The sequence below is a fragment of the Gymnoscopelus braueri genome (genome assembly GCF_963280865.1).
Source record: "Gymnoscopelus braueri genome assembly, chromosome: 4".
NCBI lineage: Eukaryota > Metazoa > Chordata > Actinopteri > Myctophiformes > Myctophidae > Gymnoscopelus > Gymnoscopelus braueri.
The window spans coordinates 30,859,241-30,873,244 of record NC_137605.1 but is presented as its reverse complement, the minus strand read 5'-3'; the positions used below and the strand labels follow the sequence as shown (position 1 = coordinate 30,873,244).

At 40.9% G+C, this 14,004-nt stretch overlaps 1 protein-coding gene across 2 annotated transcripts in view; it reads right to left on the bottom strand.

Moving 5' to 3' along the window:
* The window catches only part of sema6cb (semaphorin 6Cb), a 134,080-nt gene extending 124,010 nt beyond the window's left edge, over nucleotides 1-10,070 (bottom strand). For both annotated transcript variants that reach the window (XM_080427438.1, XM_080427439.1), the window contains exon 1: nucleotides 9,860-10,070. The gene's annotated coding sequence lies outside the window, so the exon portion shown is untranslated. The remainder of the gene's footprint in view (nucleotides 1-9,859) is intronic.
* Nucleotides 10,071-14,004: the final 3,934 nt, after the last annotated feature.

The window sequence follows — 14,004 nt, the reverse complement described above, 5'->3', positions numbered from 1 at the left end:
GTTGGACATCTTTCTTCCACCCTGTCACCTATCCATCCATCAGTAAGCTTTGATATTACAGTAATATTGGGGTTTGGCAGTCCGAGTCTTGTTGTTTACCCTGAATTCTTCATGCTGTCAGTCACCAGCAATCACCCCTCAGGGAGATGTTATTGAGGCAGAGAGATATAATGTGGGAAAAAGCAATAAAAAGGGAGATCAAATGAAGCAGACAACGATGCAGTGGACCAGAGAATAGTCATGTGTGGCTGTGTGGGAGGCGTTATGTAGTGTCTGTGTGTCTAGCAGCAGAAAGAAGTGTTCCATGTCTGAGTGAATCAAAGAACACACAGTTTGGCTAAAAACAACCGTCACCACAACATGAACACACACACACATGCAGTACACATGAACACACACGCATAGGTGTCTCATTATGACTGAATACAGAGGAGAAGACTAAGTAGGGGGGTCTGGGGGATCCTTGGAATTCACAGCACGAGAGGTTAGAGAAAACTATATCAAAGATGTAGGCTATTTTCATAGAAATTACATCCATGTATTTCAGCCTGAAAATGTATTTCAAACTTAATAATGAATCGGGGGAGCAGCAACGGGGGAGCAACATCCCCCTGAAAGCTGAATGGGCGTTGGACATTTTTGTTCACTGGAAGGGGTGGCTAATAAAAACGATAAGACTGATTTATTGTAGTAGAAGCTCAAAATGATGCTTTGTTAACATTCAAAGTGACTAGGAGAATAGACAACCATACCAGCCAGTGTCAACATTTGCCTGTGTTTAGCTGATGGCTGAAGGTAATTTCCTTCCCTGGCATGTGAGTGAGTCAACACATAGTTAACCTGACACATACCCATGGAATGGGAAGAGATCGGAGGCAGCAGAGTGAAGGAGGGTGTATTTTACTCACCCTGGACTGGTGCCCAGTGTGGATTTATATGACACTAACTGAAGCCACCGCTACCCTCCCCACAACCCCCCAGCGCTCTGCCCCCTCAGACTGGTTTAAAAATAGTCCCAATTTAAGGGAATGGAGCTTAGAGTTCTGAGAATCCGAGGAAAATAATCGTCCCAAAGAGCCGAGTAGCCTTATACCATGTTCAACCACTTGATAGTCCCTTCACAATAGTGACCACTAAGACCAGCACAAATAATATCATGGTGCAATGGCAAAGCAGCAGTATTATGTTGCCCATGCATGCATATTTACATAGTGACAAGTGACAAATGACAAATGTAGATATATTTAAACTTTTCCACCAGTAAATAAAAAAGAAATACAATATATACACTGTATTTGTAAAGTAAATAACAAATTTAATTCATTGAATGTACAGTGTGGTCTACTTGAACAGGAATGTGATTGGCCCTTCTTTTTTTCTTCCCAGAAAAAAGGTCAACGACTGCTATTTTTGGAGAGTTGGGGAATAGGATACAGGTTTTGGAGTACGCTAATAAAATCCTCATTGACAGTATGGTTCAATAGGCGCGTGCCAATTTCCAAAAAACTGTCAGGTTTAATCATAACACTTATATAAATGAAAGTTATGTGAATACCTGCCACCTTCTAAGTGTGTTAAGAACTTGAATTGGATATGATGAGGCATTACCGTATGAAAGCAGAAGCTTTGGGGCGGAAGAGGAAAAAAAACCTTATCTTAGGTTTTTAATTTCCTGCTTCATTTCACGTTTCAGGACCATAAAAATTCTCATTTTGAAAAAACGCAATAAGCAACAATGAGACATGATCATAACTCAGAATAAGTTCTACAGTAACTAAGAACTACTTATTTTCCACCTCCTTCACCCAGTGGGTCTAATTGCCACACAGCACAAAATGTGACAAGTTAGACAATTGCTGTGCTACAGATTTTCAAAAATAAGAACTTAAAAAAAAAAAAGAAGTCTGTAAAAATTAGATTTCTAACTCTCAATCTGCCTCAAACTCTTACCCCACTTTCTTTTGCACGAACCCTCTGCTCTGCAGATCTGTCATGCACGCTCACAAATTATGACTGGTTTTCCAAGAACAACAGTTTGCATGCTCCCACATTTAAATTCCTGGAATATGTTCAGTGCACTGCTTTTCTTGCGGATTTCGCTCTCAATCCGCCAACAAGACCAATTCTAATTTGGCCAAAAACATTTGCAATTCATTTCGAGACTTGGATGATGCTGTTGATTCACTCCCTTTCAGGCCTATCAGAGGATAACCTCACCTGTATCAAATCTATACGTAATACTTAATGCAGAACCATTGAGACCTAAACCTTGAATGGACCAAGGTGTTGTCGGACAATCGGGCCGCCAAGTGTGTGTGTGTTGAGTGCGAGAGATAGAACTCACTCTTTTCATTTCACAAAGGAACATCAAAATTGATAAGATGACAAACTTTTATTTGACATCACTCCTGTAGTGAGTTTTGTGCACTATAATGATCTGGGTCGAACATGACACACTAGTAACAAAAACAGAAAGGTACTGTATACTAGTCTACTGGCAGTGGGTTTTTTTGCGGGTTTTCCCTCATTGAAAAAAAAACATCTTTGCTCTAATTTTGGTGGAAAAGGGGTGTAACGTTATTCATTATGGTGACAAGAGTTATTTCCTCTCACGCAGGCAGAACAGCGCCATCAGCTGATAGTCAGCTATAGTCTGTGCATTGTGTTAGGAGCAACTTTTACTAGTGAGACGTCACCCAACGTCTCATGACCTGATCTCCCGATGTAGTCCCAGTTAGTCAGGACAAGACAGCTTGGTCTGTTCAGCAACTGAAAATGAAAACTTCCATCAAGCCTCATTACAGCAGTTATGTGGGGTTTCTCTTTTCACCACTGAAAGTTGTTATAAGTTTAGCACTCACTGTACACTACAACACCTTCACACAAACACATTCTGACGATCTGACAGCCAATTGTTCTGAAACATAGGTTAAGCAGGAGTTTGGTGAAGTCAAGGGGGCGACTTGCTCCATTTTCTGCATGAGCGACTGATCACTGAGGCAGGAGGCCTGCTCTCATTATGAAGTGATTAAGAGATCATTTGGGGCACAAACCACTGCACCTTAACTGCCCCCACCAGGAGTTCAAAAATCAATAATCAGTATGTATGTCCACCAGCAATTTACACCAACGCTTGTTTCATTACCTGAGGCATTTGCGCCTATTAAATGAAGGTGCAAGTGGAATATATTTAGAGGGGAAATTGTATTTACGTGCACCAACCATAGTGAGAAGTAGCGTTTGCTGATATCTGCGTTATCTATATCCTTTGGGAGTTGTTATGGAATGTTATGCTACAGAGCACCAAGCTTTTTAAAGAACAGTTAGGACTCTTGGGGTTGTATAGTAGGTGATGAACCTGTATAGAGGTTTTGAAAGTACTCCTACAAGATGATCATGGAGTCCATGTGCACACAAAGTACTCAAGATACTTCTTCACATGAAATATGCATGAATCATTGCCAGGCTTAAAAGTCAGCATAATTTACCTTTCCCCCCTTCAGCTTAGCCTTTTCACACACACACACACACACACACACACACACACACACCCCCACACACACACACACACACACGTGTTACTTTCTCCCCAATACTCTGCAGTGAGTGACTATAGGTAATGTTTCCTTCAATGAAAGGGCACCCGATTCAGCAGCAAAGATGTTTTTCAAGAGAGACAAACAGGGCACAGCAACAGAATCTACAAGCATTACTCTGACTGAAGCATACCCAATTTACAAAGAAAGCCATAAAACGAACATGACTCATATGTGCATGACTCACATATGAAATAAAGAATACCTAAGACCTAAACATGGTACACAAACAAGTCATTTAGGATGAAGCAAAAACATTTTATATACACACAAAAGATTCTTTCATGGCCAGGGACATGAGACCTTCCCTGACCCAAAGACATAGCCTAAGTCTGAGGTAATTTGCTGACATGGCGATTTACAGGTTATATTTTCCCCTAATTGCTGGAATACTTCCACTGTGCTTCACGAAGCGTAACCAGACAATCCTGCAGTGTTCTTGCTGTTCTGTATGTGGCTGTAGCGGGTTGGCAACAGGAGCCTAAGTCGGTGTTTGACAAGGGGTTAACGTTTCTGAAAAACAGCTCGACAAAACCACAGGAAGACAGCCAGTCTGGAAGGACGGACCATGGCCTGTCACTTGTCCAGAGAGCAATCCACAACCGCTCTACATCTTTTTCCCTCTCTTCCCCCTTCCCTCTAGCCTTTCACTGAACTTGAGGCTTTTTCATCCCAAGTTTTACACACTCATCAGCTTGACTACAATTTCCCATACCGCGCTAACCACACAAGGGGCGCAGGAGGGAAGCTACCGCACGCCTGTTTTTGGAATCAGATGTAATTATGAGAGTGCCAAGGTCTCAAATCTAATAGCTGATGATTGGAAATGTGGAAGACAGTATTGTCAGTATTGAACACAGCCACTATATCCACCTTGATTTATAGCGGACTGAAATTACAATAGAAAATAAACAGTAAGGAGTATGTTATTATTTAGCTAGAACATCGTTGAATGTCAACTGTATCAACATGGGCAAATAAGCATAAAACTGGCCACTGTAATTTGCACAAAGCTAGGCCTAGAGTTGAAAAACTTCACCATAAGTGTTGGTAAACTGCAGCCTATTCCCCAGCCTGATGCAAGGCAGCACAATGATAAAAGACCCTGTTCGGCTGCACTGCAGAAGGCACGAGGCAGAGCTGCCCACTTTCCTTAACGTGTCCATTTGTAATGCTTGATGCAACATGTTAATGTGATTTCTTGCCAGCCACCTTCCAAGGAGGCTAGACTTGAAGGCCAAGGCCCGGCGGCCTCAGTAGATAGCCTGAACAGGCCTGTCCAGTGTCATCCCCGGGTTATGGATGGCAGGAAGCCTCTGGGGCTGACAGGTAATAATTCACTCCCCAGGGGTCCTGCACTCTTCACTGGACACAAGACCGAAGGCATAGAAAAAGAGGGAGTGGTTAGCCTTGGAGCCCTCAACCCCCCCCCCCATCCTTACCACCATCTCCTTCTGCTACCATTTTCGTCAGGTACTGGAGTACCCATATGCTAGTAATACAGTTGCCTTGGGCAATTCATCATTCTGAACTAAGTTTAATATCACAAGTATTCTTCTAAAATTCAGCTGCTTTTTTCAGCCAAAACTGTTCTTCACTTGAGATTATGCGAATGTAGGCACAAATACCATTTGCGATTTTGCATACTAGCCTAAGCAGTTTATTTTCTGGGGGAGGGGGGACTTTACTGTACTTGACAGGAAGGGAACAAAGCCTGCCGAACACCCCAAGAGGACCACAGCCACCAGTCCTTGGGTAGGAATTTATTTCAACCATCATTACCCTGGGGAACATTATGGAGCCACCATGGTTTGTCCCTGCACCAGGTCTCCCCTCATTGTAAACCAAAGCTAGAGCTGAACTGGAAATCAGAAATAAAATAATTACAGATGGGTTAAATGCACCATTAACCATGCTAACTGAGCAACAAATCTTGCAGAGCTTAAAGGAGAGTCAGTCGTACAATAAGCAATTTTCAGAGATGGTGGGCAAATGAGTGCTGCTGGTAATTTGCTCGTGTCAACAGGATGCCGTTCTCTAAATGGTCCGTTAACCCATTAGGACCTGGGTCAGATTCTACAAATGCCTTCTAAATGAGTAGTTCTCAAACATTTTCATGTTAAGGACCCCCAAAATGATATGTATTTGGCCACGGACCCACCCCCATTTGAAAATGGTTTGTGCCAGGGACCCCCAAGAAGATTTGTGTAATTTTTTTTTTCAAAAACATGTTAAAAAATCACACCCTGTGTGAAGTGGGCGGTGTCTTGCTAGCTAATCACAATACTGAATGGAGTCAACCAATCATGTACAAAAAATCACACCCTGTGTGAAGTGGGCGGTGTCTTGCTAGCTAATCACAATACTGAATGGAGTCAACCAATCATGTACAAAAGATAAATACATTTATTGAATGTATTTATGATGGACGAAACCATAACCTAAAAAAAACAAATATGTTTTTTTTTAAGTTATGGTTTCTTATATAGGGCTATGCACATGTGTCATGTGACACTGGCCAATCACAGTCCTGAATAGATTGTGATTGGCCAATCACGGTGCAGGGTTAGGCGGGGTAATTTTTTGGCCAATCACAGCGCAGGATAATTGTACAAATTTCCAAACCTCACTTAAAAATAAATACATTTATTTAAACACTCTTTATGATGGAAGAAACCATAACTTTAAAAAAAACAAATTTATGGTTTCTTATATAGGGCTATGCACATGTGTCATGTGACACTGGCCAATCACAGTCCTGAATAGACTGTGATTGGCCAATCACGGTGCAGGGTTTGTTGTACAAATATCCAAACCTCACTTGTACATTTTTGGCCAATCACAGCGCAGGATTTGTTGTACAAATATCCAAACCTCACTTATAGCGCCCAAAAATAGCAGATTGTACAAGCTTGCAGAGCGGCACGAAGTGACGTGCTGTGAATTTGTATATCTGCTATTTTGAACATGTTTTTGAAAAATCGTGTTCTGTTCTAAATCCTAAGAGTTATATATACATACACACACAGATGCTTTCCCGGTTTTAATGGGTAAATGGCTTAAAAACAAATGCAGGTGTTGCATAAACGGTAAAGCCTATAGGTGATTTCTGTATAGCAACCAGTTAATTAAAAACACATCTAGTTTATTTCCTGTTTTCAGTGTTCAAAATCAGAATCAACTTTGTCACATCACAGGTTTACAGGTGCAAAGAAGTGGGTGAAATCGTTTTTGTGCAAGCTCCATCGTTTTTGTTGTTTTTGAAAAGAAAAAGTAGAGGGGTGGGGGTCAGACAGTGGGGCAAGGAGGAAGAAAATCCAACAGTAAAGAAAAACATGTCAAGGATACATACAGTATATACACATTACACACACGGCATAATCCAGCTGGTACAGTACGTACATGAGATTAGACATAAGGTAGGTCCACATAGCAGCAGGTATGCTGCTGGTACATATCAGAATTCAGACAGATACACCATTTTACCAGTCAGATGATTATAGAAGAGGACCCTGTGGTCTTACCAGACGATCAAAATATCTGTTGCTAATTCACACCCTGGGCTGAGAGTACATCTTTGTTTAAAAATACTTATAATACAAATATAATACAAAGAAATAGATCACAATCTCTCAGCAGCCAACAAGTAGTACCATGCATGTTTTAAGAGTTGTTTTCTTAATCAGAAGTGTCAAATAACAGCACAAAACCACAAGCTATCCTATAACATCAACAAGAAGCGAGTCCTGCATGTCATCCAATGCGAGTAGATGAACTATGACGTGGACGTTTTTAAACAATGTCAGGGCCATTTTTCAACAATTTAAAACTTTGAAGTCTGCAATCCAGCCGTGTCTTGATTGAACAACAGTATTCTAGCAAAGTGCTTACAACTGCTAGCAAAGTGCTTACAACTGGTGCATAATTTACACAATATGTTATGCAAACGGTTACAGATCCATCCAAGAACATATCTACCTAAAATCACTATGACAAAGTATTGGCTAGTGATGTATTATGTCTAGGGGTCTTCAACGGGGGGTCCTCAGATTTACTACAGGGGGGCCGCCAAATCTTCGTGTGATAGGATTTTTTAAATAATTTTTTACATTGATTAACCACTTGAACCCTAGCATCGCTATTCTGAGGGGAACTTTAGCCAAAAATAGCAGATCTACAAGCTCACAACGCCTTGCTTGCGAGCTTGTAGATCGGCTATTTTTCGCAAAGAGGTTTGGTGAAGAGGGAAAAAAGAGCAGACCAAGTACTCAGTGAAAGGTCAAGTTCACTAAGTATTGACGGTTTTATATGGTTAAATGTCTGAAAAAACTATCTATATGAAACAGTTTAATCTGCAACACAATTTCATACAATATGTAGAGGGGGTCCTTGCATCATCTCTCTCTCAGCTAGGGGGTCCTTGGCATGAAAAACATTGAAGACCCCCCTGCCCTAGTCTATACAGAACACCCAAGGAGGGAGTCCCATGCATTCTCTATATCTGGAAAAGATGTCTCAAGTGCTAAGTATCCATATAGAGCAGTGGTTCTCAAACTTTTCCATGTCAAGGACCCCCAAATTGATATGCATTTGGCCGCAGACCCCCATCTGAAAATATTTTGTGCCAGGGACCCCCATACAAGATTTGTGTTAAAATGTTTCAAAAATATTTCAAATGTTGAAACATTTTTGCAAGATTTCTTTTGAAAATAGCAGATCTACAAACTCACAACACCCATTTTCAAATAGCCAATGTATATCGGACTCAAGTGGTTAAACTGAATTGAATGCAAAATGTACTTCTTTTGCTGGGAACCCCCTGGTACCCCCTAAGGACCTCTGGGGGTCTCGGACCACACTTTGAGAACCAACGCTATAGAGAGAAGCTCCAGGGTATCTCATGCATTCTGCAACCAAACCACGGAGAATTGGTTTCTAATCTGTGTTTATCGGTGGTACTACTTACTACTAATAATATGCTTCTTCATGAACCTCACAGCGAAAAAAAGATCAAAATGAACGCAAATTATTTTGTTACTGGCAGAACGTGTATTTGCAGAGTGTAGCCTATACCGCTTCAGGCAATAACAGTTAAGATATGATAGGCTATTCATTTATTTTTTAAGTATGACAGCAAATCGTCTGTTTTTATACGTTGCTAATATGTTAGCTGTCATATTTATCCTAAAATTCCTAACAGAAAATTTGCCATGATTTTGTTGAACAGAATCAATCTGGAATTCAAATTCCATTGACGTTTCAGGCAAGCCGTTAGGAATTTGGTCATTTCTGACAAGTTGGAAAACATCCTTGCAGAATAAAGAAGAAAATGTATCCTGACCTTCTTCGATTAATAATGGCCATTGTTCTATCTGGTCAACAACAATGACAAAGCCGACGCAATAAGGAGTCTGCGTCAACATGATAAAAGGTAATGATGGTAAAGAAAAGGTGATTTTAGCCATTGTTATTTACCGTTACACTAGCAGTTACTGCTTATTATCATCATGTAATGCATGATAATAAGTCCGTTTGACAAATATGCGACATTCAGACCAACAACTTCTCTTAAACGTTGCATTTGCAGAGAAAAAAAAGGTGTCCTTTTCCCAGAGATCAGACCACAGCTGTGCAGAGCATAGAGGGGAAACTTCGACCAGACTGACTGGAGGATCGGCTAATGAGCAAAGTGAACAGCTCAGTGTTACCAGGTTTTGCTAAAGAAACAAGCACACAGGTCTAAGAAAACAAGCCCAAAAGAAGCGACAAGGCTACATGAGCATAACATAAACATAAACCATATACATAAACCTATGTACATCGGCTGTTTGAAAATAGCCGATCTGCAAGCTCACAAACAAGTCTTTAAGATTTTTTTTTTTTTTTTTACAACATTCTAATCTAACACCACAAATCTTGTATGGGGGTCCCTGGCATGAAATATTTTCAGATGGGGGTCTGCAGTGCAGAGTAGACAAATTCATTTGGGGGGTCCTTGACATGAAAATGTCTGAGAACCACTGGTTTAAACAACATTTAGGAAACAAGTCCAAATAAGCAACTACACTTCATAAACAACCCCGAAAAAAACACAACCCGCAACCACCAATAATTTCAAGCAACTTCTACAGAAAAACAAGCCCAAAGTCGCTTATAATGCGCGTACATGGCAACCCGGAGGATCGGCTAATGTACAGCTACAGCTGCAGCAGCAGCGGCATACACCGAGGCAAAGTACCAAACTACTTCTGTTTTGTTCTTACCTTATCCTTTCATTTTCCTCGTGCGGCTGGTGGTAAATGTTTGATTTGTTCTCGCAGAGCAGATACTGTCTGTCGTAGATAGAAGCGTAACGGTCGAACACGAAAGTTGAAGCGCTGAAGAAAGGGATTTGTTTTTCTCCAAAAGCGTTAGTATTCCCAGAGTGCAGAGGCAGTGAAAAGAGCGCCTCTTACTACGAGACTCGCTGCAATCACAACACTTCAGCACCGACTAGCAGCTGCGCTTAGGCCACGCCTCCGTGGTGCACTTTGACAGGAGTCTCGGCCAATGCCACGCAGAGGTGCAACTCCCCCTCCCTTTTGATTGGACGTGGGGTTTAAAGTGCTGCGCCCCTCTCCGCCCACCGCGTCTCACTTTTCTCCAGATGATGAATGCCTGAACTGAACTGAACGAATACCAAAACGCTCGCCCCAAAACACAGTCGCCCCGGGGCAAATCCGGCGGTATTCACCTGGTATTCCTAAACGTAACTTAAGTAAAACTATGCCTAAGCCTAACCTTATTCCTAAACGTAACCTCAGTAAAACTATGCCTAAACCTAGCCTTATTCCTAAACGTAACCTCAGTAAAACGTTGCCAAAACCTAAACTTATTCCTAAACTTAACCTCAGTAAAACTATGCCTAACCCTACATTTACTTCTAACCTTATCCTCAGTAAAACAAATTCAAATACAATACATGAACCACTGGTCCGCGAAAGAAATTGGGGGTGAGCATGTTTTGGGGCGAGGCTTCCGGTTACCAACTGAACACCAAACACCGAGGAGGTCGGAACCAACCCAACCATAATAATGGCTAAACCTTCCAATCAGAAAGTTGAATTGGGTATTTAAACAGATCATTGCACATGTTGGGAGGAGCTACATTTTGCCATGTGAATGAGAAACTTGTTTGGGAAAATTCTAAATAAATAAATAAATGCATTTACAGTAGGCTACATGACATGTAGCATACATGTAAAGTAGCCTACAGTACATAAATGTTTGCATATAATCTGTATCTGTTATATTATAAATAATAGCGGGTTTTATGCTACAACTTGTGCTGTCACAAAAGCACAACATTTGTATACTCAAAATTATTTGAGCATCTGCATCTCAGACTTCATGAGTCCAGCCTGTGATGTCATCTATTCTATGATGTCACTCGTCAATGACTTTATGGTATATAGTTATATAGTATGACTAGTTTGGGCAAGGTTTCATTCAACTCAATCAAAACCCTGAAATTAAAGTTAAATCATTCAAAAAGTACAAAATATAATAAGTGAAAAATATTATTATATAATAGTATAAATATCTATACTAAAATTAGGTACTTCTGTGGCCTGCTAGCGTGCACAGGAAATTTGGCACTGGTCCAGCGGTTTGTGAGATTATCTGCGGACAGACAGACAGACAGATCATCTTCTACACAGCTCGCCTCTGAGGAGCCACACAGTAAAATTTAAGTCTAAAAGTTTGCATAGGATTTCGGATAGATTTTCAGACCACCTGGTTGAGAGATATAAGCTGAACTTTTACTGTATGTGATTCTTTGCTCATTTCAGATCACGCTTTATCATGACATTCCACTTTAGCCCAGCAAGGCTGAGCCACATCAAAATGGCTGTGCATTTCTGGTCAGCTTTGAGTATATTATGCTAATAGATTCAAAGTCATTTCAGTTGGCAGTAAGATTGTTGTTGTGTGAGCTTGTCCATTGTGGTAAGGATCTTCTGCAGGGAGGGAGAGAGAAAACAAGCACTTGAGTAAATGATTTGGACCAGCATACAGTACATATACTGTACTGTCAACCTCTGCCAGTAAGGGTTTCCTGATTTTGGCAGGGGGATGATATAGAAGGACCTTTTCTCTCTTTTTGCTTCGCTCTTGTTTTTGCTGCTCTCTGGTTTAACAAGGAACCGGTTGCATATTTACACTCTGCATGCACCTTTAGAGCCCGGGGCTCCTGTAGCCTACTGCAGCAAACTAGAACATTTGAATAGTGGAGGATAGTTTAACTGTGTGCAGAGTACACAAACTGTATAGCTACAGTATGATGTCAACATAGGCTACATGTATATACAGTATGCAGTGCAGCGTTGTATTCTAAAGTATTCTAAAGTTAATATCCATCATGTATATATAATAAATCAGCTGGTAAAATGATTCCTGGCTTCAAAGTAAAGCTCACTATTGAGTGTACTTGCCAGTGCCAGTGGTACCAATCCTGAGCCATTCCTTTAACAAAGAGAAACATGTAGAGGATGCGTTTTACAAGACCAAGCCATCTAGAACATGGTTGTCATTACAATGTCCCTATACATGTATGTACATTATGTCCCTTCAAAAGTAGAACAATAAAATCATAGCTCACAGGTCACAGCCCTGTGCATGATGTCATGAAACAGAAACAGACCAGGAAATGCTAAGTGAGACCCATGAAGAGAGTTAAAACTGTATTTTAGTTGATAATCCATTTAAAACCACCAGAATTCTTAGGAGGCAGCTTTGTACTTAAAAGGTTAACGGTAGCTGTTTTGTGAATTTTGAACAACTAGAAATGGATGCTCCATGGAGCGCACATCTCCACAAGGCTGGGTGGCCATCCCAGGGCTGTTTAAGTTGTGGGTTGCAGCTGTGCAGCAGCCAAGGAGGGAAATAGTGGGTGTATGTACACAAAATCGATTTTGGCTCTGCGCTGTTTAGAGGCCCCTTAATATGAGATTCAAATTTGGGGTCGATTGGAGGATGCGTTGTTAGTTTTGACTGTAACATTTCGATTGTACGTCCTATTATTCAACAAAATCATTAAAGTAAAGCAGGCTGCTGGTACAGTATAGCCAGTAGTGTGTTCTACCGTGTTACGCTATATACGTAGTGTGACCTGCAGAAACTTTTTTTTAAATTCTGGATTCTAGATAGATACCTTTATTATCCCGCGGGGATATTTAGTCGCCCAGAGTAGTGTACAGCAAAAAAGGCAAAAGAAAAAAACAAGAATCATAAACAATACAGAGCAACGGTAAACGGGGGTAAAAACAAATAAAGTGTCCATTACAGTCAGACACTTCAAGTGTCTCAACGCATCTCGTCAAAAAACACAAATAATAATAATTATCAGTGCAATGCCAATCAAAAAAGTGTCCTTTTGGTCAGCGCAAAAGCGTGAGAAGTGAAAGTGCTCACAGCGTAAACAGCACAAAGAACCCCACCCTAGGAATGTCATTAGAGGTCAGAGTCTTTGAAAAAACGATCTATTCCAGGTTAAGTTACGGTTGTCCTGGCCAAGCGACCGTTGTGTGTCTCATTGTAGATCTTCAAAGCAACCGGCACAAAGGACTTTCCAAGTCTCTCACACCTCTGGATTCTGGATAACACCTGGATTGATTGATTGATTGTGAGGTCTCTTATTACAAGGACTAACAGATGACTAAATTGATGTTTTCTAATCATGTGAATAGTTTGCATATAGCCAATATTTTGTGATCATTGAAATAAAATCCACCAGTATTTTCACTTATCATCATTTGAGAAAAAATACAAAAAGTTTAATGTTGATGTACAAATGGAATTCTTGAATAATATACATTGAAGGTAGTTTATCCTAGGCAGTTATATCCTATAGACTCACCTGCCAGTGAGGAGCCCCCACCGGGAGGACGTAGAGCCTTCCTCCCACCCAACACTCCCTGCTGACAGGTGCCGCCCCAGCCCCTAGGAATAGGCCTACGTGCAGTGACAAATATCACCCTCCCCGGACCAATTGTGTTCATATACTGTACGCGCTTGACAAAGCTAGATGCACCACGATGGATTAGAAAGGTTTTGACAAATTGTAATGCAATGTCTTGTTCAGAAGATAACACCTTTACATTTGGACACAAATATTAATTAAATATCAAATACATAATTGGGGCCGCCTTCCACACAACAAAATTAAGAGAAAGTCCACAGCCATTTTGGCCAATGTGATGAAGCCATCCTGATTTTCCCTGTATAGTGGGGCTTCGCCTCTGAACACTATATTGTGCATATTACAAAGATATTGCTATTATATTACTTATTTCTTAGGTAGCTGATTGGGGGGACGAGTTGGTAACTTGAGTCCTCGATGACGATGGTGAATAGGATAGTCGGGGGT